Here is a 6848-nt window from a genome sequence, read left to right on the forward strand (position 1 = left end):
TGTGTACGAACACAAGCTGCACAAATTTGCACATTTCGTACCAGTAAATCATGGAAAATACTTCGACAAGATCTTGAAAAGAGGTTCAGTGTAGTATCAGTTAAATAAATACATTACTACTTCGCTGCTATTTTCAATGAAATGTTCATTTTACGTATGTTAATAACCTGGGTTTCCTCGACTTAATAGTTTGCGTTTCAATTGACTGACAAGCGCATTCTTCTTTCAGCACGACAATCTCCTTCGGTAACTACAGAGTCGAATCTTAATCGTTTGTTTGACTTTCCTCACATATTTATGAGTGCTTGATCCATTCTAAGTCTGGGATTTAGATATATTTCGTTCCTCAAAGACGAAGCTCAAAGAACAAAACTATTCTGTATTCGGAATGGTCAGTGAGAAACGGCCGGATTACGACTTCCGGAATACTGCGTGTGTTTTTATTAAAATCTACAAATACGTAGCTAGCTACGTACAAGTTCGAAGCCTCGACAATCTTATTCGCCTAGTTGTAGAACGTAGGTTTCGTTTACTATTCGAAAAACAAATATGATATGAAAACCTTTCGAAAACACTAATTTAATACGCAAACATTGCTCCTGATCATGCGACATAACGTCGGTTAATTTGCTACAATGTCTTCGGATGGAGCGAAAATGTATTCAAATGAGTATAAATAAATGATCTTGTTAATTTCAGCTGTTATTGAAAACTATTTGAGCATTCTTGAAGAACTCGAGATTGTACGTATGTGAGCCAAAAACGATGAAAGATTGTAAAGATGTAAAGATTGAGATAGTTTTGAAGTGGTTTATGAAAAAAAGCCATTTGAAGTTGGGTAGGGTCTGGGTATGAAACACAGCACAACAAATAGTTCGAATTAGGAAAGGTTAAGAAACAACCATTTTGCTTCCAAGAAACAAACCATTTCCAAGAAACAAAATAACCAGGTATGGTTATTTTAGGTAACCAGTTATATCAGTGATAGGTTATCATTTCATGTGAGAAATATTTAATTATTAAGCATTGGAGGGACACACAGGCTAACAGCTCAAACTGATATCTTTCTAACGTCAGAATCTGCAAACAAAACTAATTAAATACCTTGGTGGAAGATACGTTGTTATTCTTGGAACGAAACTTACTGTCAAGCGATGTCTTTTACCTAAAGGCCAATTTGTTCACGCCAGTTTTCAATTTATTTAAATCAACAAATCGATTGTTAGGTTAAAATTAGTTATTACCACAAAACAATAGGCGAGAATTGAGCGCAATTTCGATAACATTTTGCGTCGATCAAGTTTGATTAAGACAATTTCTGGAATGAAGGAATATTTCCTTAGAAACACATGACAAACTTGCCTAGTGGACCCCAAGTGGTGCCCTTTTGTCTTCTTTTGTTTAAAGTCGTGGTCTTTGATCGTAATTTTTCTGCTCAGCATTAGCCTTAAACTTGACTTTGGAACGACAAAAATGTTTGTTAGTCAGGACACTCTTTCTGTTTGGTTTTACGTTTCTTAGAATGTCCTCTATCGTGACGAATTTCCAGTTTTTCTCCCTCGGCGAAATTTTTTCATTAAGTAAACATTTAGAGACCCACCCTAGACAAATGCAGTTGGGCATGCGCTCTTTGCAAGGTTTACATGTGCAAGCAAGTCCAAGCCGCTGTGACATGAGCTTCAATTATACTCTTTTTCCAATTGACAGCTGTCAGTTTCAAAGTTATTTGTTCCATGCTCAGGACTTCTTAAAAGGAGGCAAAGTCACATATAACATTCAGTTCTCCAAAGAGAGCTAGCGTGTGAGGAAGGTTCGCTTATCGCGGAAGACTGACCGTTCGAAGGAAGATATCTAAAGAGAAGACTCAAGCGTGGTAAGTTTTGTTGTTTGTTATTCAGTACATCGTTAGCAGCTTGATGTTATCATGATATTTCCTTGTGATTCCATGCACCAGCCCCAGGCAACTGGAAGAAATAGGTTCTTCTTGTTTTTCAAAATTCTTCCTTTTGCTCTTCGTAGAACAAAAGAAAGCCGCGAGGCTTAAAATATTCTAGATGGTTAGATAGGAATCAAACCATTTACTAGCAGACTAAATATCTGAAACCTACGTTAAAAGGTTTTAATGTTTACTATATTTTTTATTCTTTGCTTTTTGTTAGTGCTTAAACTCTAGACCAATGAAGGGCAACGAATTTATAAGGACGTACTTATTACTGAAAAATAAAATCGTTATAGCAGATTTGAAGAATATTCCAGTCATCATTTTACATTGTTGTGAAAACTGCTGCATCCCCGAAGTTTAATTTGAGATGCGCAATTTGATGAAGCTGTTCGTTTTTGTAAACATTCGTCTCGTGAATTCATTTCGTTAGACAGTGTTGAAGGTGCGAGGAGGATGGGCCGAGAACTCTCAACGTCACAATGAAACGGACTGAAATGTGTAAATTTTTGACCTTTTTTCATTTCACTTACATGATGCTAAAAAAGGAAAGATTTAGTTCTAGCTTTGATAGGTCACAAGAATCACTGTAACTTAACAGTCAGGATTGCTTAGGACCCGGTTTAGTATGGACGGGGCCTTAGCGTGTATTGCCATTTATAATGCAAAAGATGCGTGCTGCACAGAAACGCATAAATTACACGAGGCCTATAAGGAATAAAACAGAGCGCCGGCCCCATTCTCCGTCAACCCAATTTCCAAAAAAAGGCGGGACTGATCTCATCAAATAGTGCTTCTGTATTTTCCTTTTTTCGTAGAAAAGAAAGCTATGGAGGCGAAGCTTTGTTTGGTCTTGATGTTGATTATTTTGGGCACCCTTACCGTACAAGGAGCAGTCCCAAGAAGCAAGAAGAAGAACCCCTTGGAAATGTTTGCCAGGCAATCTTGTGAGTGTTTCTTTGGTCCATTGATGACGACTGTTTGTTTTTATAATTTCTTTTTAACTGCGTACTCTTAGACATGGCAATTAGAATGAAATAGAATTCTTATTTTGTGTGTGGGATCGACACCTTGATGTCTAACAAGCGAACGACCTTTTTTTGTTTACAGTACTGTGCACTGACCAGGGCGGTTTCTGTACCGCTCTTTTGCCCTGCCCAGACGGTTATTATTACTGCCCTCAGTACTATTGTCCGAACCCACAATTCCCGTCTTGCTGCTGCCCAATATAGGGGACAGGTATGAATTTAGTGAATATATCAAAGTAACAATGACGTAGATGTGACTTTCACCCCGTCAGTAAAATTACACGAACGGAAATACGGGAATTATTACTACGGGAACAGAAATACGACGCCAAAAGTTCGCAATGTATCCAAGAAAACTGCTTCGAAACCCTCCCTCCTCGCCACCCCTATGTCTATATTGTTTTGCTCTCATAATTAAATATGATACCTCGTTAATAATACAAAAATTTTACGAGTCAATTAAAGCTTTACTACATTACCATTTTTGTCGAGGAAAAGCTTGTTGTTATTCATCGTGGTGGATGCAATAATAAAGTGTATTATCGTTTGTCTCACGATGTAGTCACTTGAGATGTAGATCGCGACGTTTCGACTGCTTACTGCTAGTCTTCTTCAGGCGATAAGGTCGACTGATTGCACGGTATCATTTATATCACAAAGGTCGCTGTGATTGGTGCATTTCGATCCCCCTATTGTTCCATTGTTCCGGCGAGTAGCTGTTCCCTCAGTGGTCCGCTGCTGTACCGTTCTCCTGTTGTTGTGTTTCTTAATGGTGGGTATCCATGCTTCAGGAACTTCAATTCCACTATCCCTGTTGATGTTGTTAGGGTGAAGTCTTATGTGAATAGCCTCCTTGACCCTACGTGTGTACCAGTGAGGATCTCGATCAATAAACTTGACCTCATTCCAGATAGGATAGTGGCCGGTCTCGTGGGTGTGTTCAGAAACGGCGGAGGTCTGGGTACGGGCGAGTCGTATATCCCTGTCGTGTTCTTTGATCCTCTGCTGCATAGATCTCCCTGTTTCCCCGATGTAGACTTTGCCGCACTCACAGGGAATCCTGTAGACAACACCATCTTGTTTAGCCGGGTTGACGGTGTCCTTTGGTCGCACTAAGTGTGACCGAAGTGTCGCCTGAAGAAGACTAGCAGTAAGCAGTCGAAACGTCGCGATCTACATCTCAAGTGACTACATCGTAAGACAAACGATAATACACTTTATTATTACCATTTTTGCGGTGACATAAAAAGACGTAAGTGCATGAATTTATTGGCAGAGTAGTTCCCATAACACTGGTGTGTAACCCTAGATAATTACAAGTTCTCTTTTCTTTTTCCAGGAAATGATGACGGCAATGATGTCTCATCAATGGAATGACGGCCTTAACTTAGTAACAAAATGATTATTTGGTAAAAGAAGAGGTTAAAGAAGCAACTGAATAAATGCGGGTAATGAGTAAATGCGGGTATTCTTAAGACCTTGACGAAAATGTAACAATTAGGGGATAAATAAAGGCTGAATCATTCAAAAACATTTCTTTTGCATTCATTATTTATTAAGGTGTCTCGATATAGCTTTTTCTGGACCACACCAAGCATTTTCATTCAGCTTTGAGTACTTTAATTTTTCCTTAATCGGATCGATGTGAAAATTAGTTAAACCAGTAATTGGAATGCACTGATTGACTGTTTTCTTATGGCCGGCAATCTTTATTTCCATGGAAAACGATAAACAAAAACACGATTTTTTGCAGGAACCAGAACTGAGATGAAAACTGAGCTAGTACCAATGCCTTAAACTATGGTGTATGGCAAATATGATATACAAGATAATTAAAGAAATTATGTTTGTTTGATCTCGAGCAAATCGCAAACTTTTCAAATCATACTTTTTGTACCTTATAGTAAAAAAGAACTGACAATTGAACACGGTTTTGATGAAATTGTTTCAAATAATACCAAAAGGTGTCTTGAGGCTATGTTTTGAAACCATGAAAGTTTTGAAAATATTTTGTATAGTCCAGAAAATACTGTATCGATTGAACTGACAACTTAAAACAGCAAGTAGGAATGAAGTAAAGAAGTAAATCAAATCAAAGGAACCCGATGTGAATTTTGGGATGCAACGTCAGTTGGCTTCTCCAAGCAAAAGAATAAACAAATTTGATACTCGCAGGACATTATGTGAAAGTTGACAAACTTAATTTACACTTTCTGAAATGTTTGGTCTTGTTAAAGTGCTAGTTTGAGTCAAAAGGAAAAACAACACAACAGCACTGTCGAGAAGGACGTAACCTTTACAGTTGACACAATAAAGCAAAAGCCATGATCGGGGACGGGGACTGGGGCAAAATAACATTTTGATGGGCGAGATAGTTCCCATGATACGAATTTTCCTATTTTAGAACTAATTTTTGCGTGTTACTGAGAGGAACTACGGTAACTTACGTTTAAATAAAGTCATCCAGTAATCCAGCCATCCAATCCAACTGGAACCCCTCATAACATACAAGTAAGCATTTTTATAATAAAGTTTCCATTAGCGCGCGCTCTGATTGGCTGAAACAGCGTGCTTTATCAGAGAACAGATGACTGTAAGCTGGCTTCGAACTTTTGACAAATTTACCAAAATGAAACTTCCCCCGTGACTCAGACAAACGCAATGGAAACGAGCTATTTGTCTGCAGTAAATATGGCTGCACGGAGACCATTGTCAACAACAGCAGTGTTAAAACTGTACTACAATAACAAGTTTAGCTAGATTCCAACAAAACACGAGGCGAAATAAACAAATTCTCAAACTTGCGAATGCGCCGATAAAAGAGATATTAATTTTGTAACAAAAGCAGAAATTATACTTAAGATCAGCTTGCCCTAACGGTCACCCATACCTATGCAGGATAGAAAAATTCGATTTTCTCAAACTTTGTCAGGCAGAAAGCTTATACTAACTTGTTTCAAAACTGTAACTTTTAGGTTGTTTGGATTTTTATTTTCTTGTCGAGACGGCCTTACGTATTTTCCCCGACAAGAGCAAAACACGACCCTAAAATTACACCTTTTACGAGCGCTAGCAAGCCAAAATGATAAGCGTAGCTGGAAAGCCAACCCATATTGCTAAAACATTTTCTTTTAGCAGTTATTTAGCATTCTCAAATCCGCATGTTATTTAAACCCGAATTTTTAACAAAATTTCAAAATTATACGCTTCGAAGATGTTGCGTCACGTCCTAATTTAGGTCATTTTCGTGGCCAGAAAGTCAATCTGGTACATGGATTTACCTGCTCAAACTATTTTTCTGGTTAAAAGTTTCCCTTAAGCTAATTTTTTTATCGCAAATCTAGCTTGGGAATGCAAAGCAAAAAAGAATTGAGAGCGTCTCGAAGACTAGGCACTTGACCCAATCATCTGACATTTTGTGACAACAGGTTTTTCCGCTCTGAACTCTAAACTGGGGAACACGGGCGTTGGGGGCCTACCTGGCTGGAAACTTGTGTGCTTGACTCTAGGAAATTAACTTGACTCGGGAGTTAGCTCAGAGCAACTCGCTTGCTGCGGGTTCCAAAGTACCGTTAGATCTGCTACAACTGGAAAGAAGGACACTCAGAGAACTCGAATTTCACGCGTTTATTCTTCTTTCTTCAACTTCGACGTAAACGGTAGATGTAAATCGTATTACAATGATAAGAGCACTGTACTTATACTAATGAGAAACAAGTTTGCATCATCCTAGGTACAATTGAAAGAAGGCTAAATAAAGTCAGCTTGAAAGCTGAAAGTAGGCTGAATAAGCGGAGCTGCTTGATGATTAAAGCCAGTTTGAAGCCTAGATAAATTCAGCAGACGAATGGCGACCTTAACAACTTGAGCTAGTTTCGCAT

General features: G+C 38.4%; 1 long non-coding RNA gene across 1 annotated transcript; it reads left to right on the forward strand.

Moving 5' to 3' along the window:
- Window positions 1-1753: 1753 nt before the first annotated feature.
- On the forward strand, window positions 1754-4483 carry LOC145485378 (uncharacterized). Its single transcript, XR_014049195.1, has 4 exons — window positions 1754-1873; window positions 2758-2886; window positions 3050-3178; window positions 4307-4483. It is a non-coding gene; the product is annotated as an uncharacterized LOC145485378 (long non-coding RNA).
- The last annotated feature ends 2365 nt before the right edge of the window (window positions 4484-6848 follow it).

Source organism: Orbicella franksi, chromosome 4 (genome assembly GCF_964199315.1).
Source record: "Orbicella franksi chromosome 4, jaOrbFran1.1, whole genome shotgun sequence".
NCBI lineage: Eukaryota > Metazoa > Cnidaria > Anthozoa > Scleractinia > Merulinidae > Orbicella > Orbicella franksi.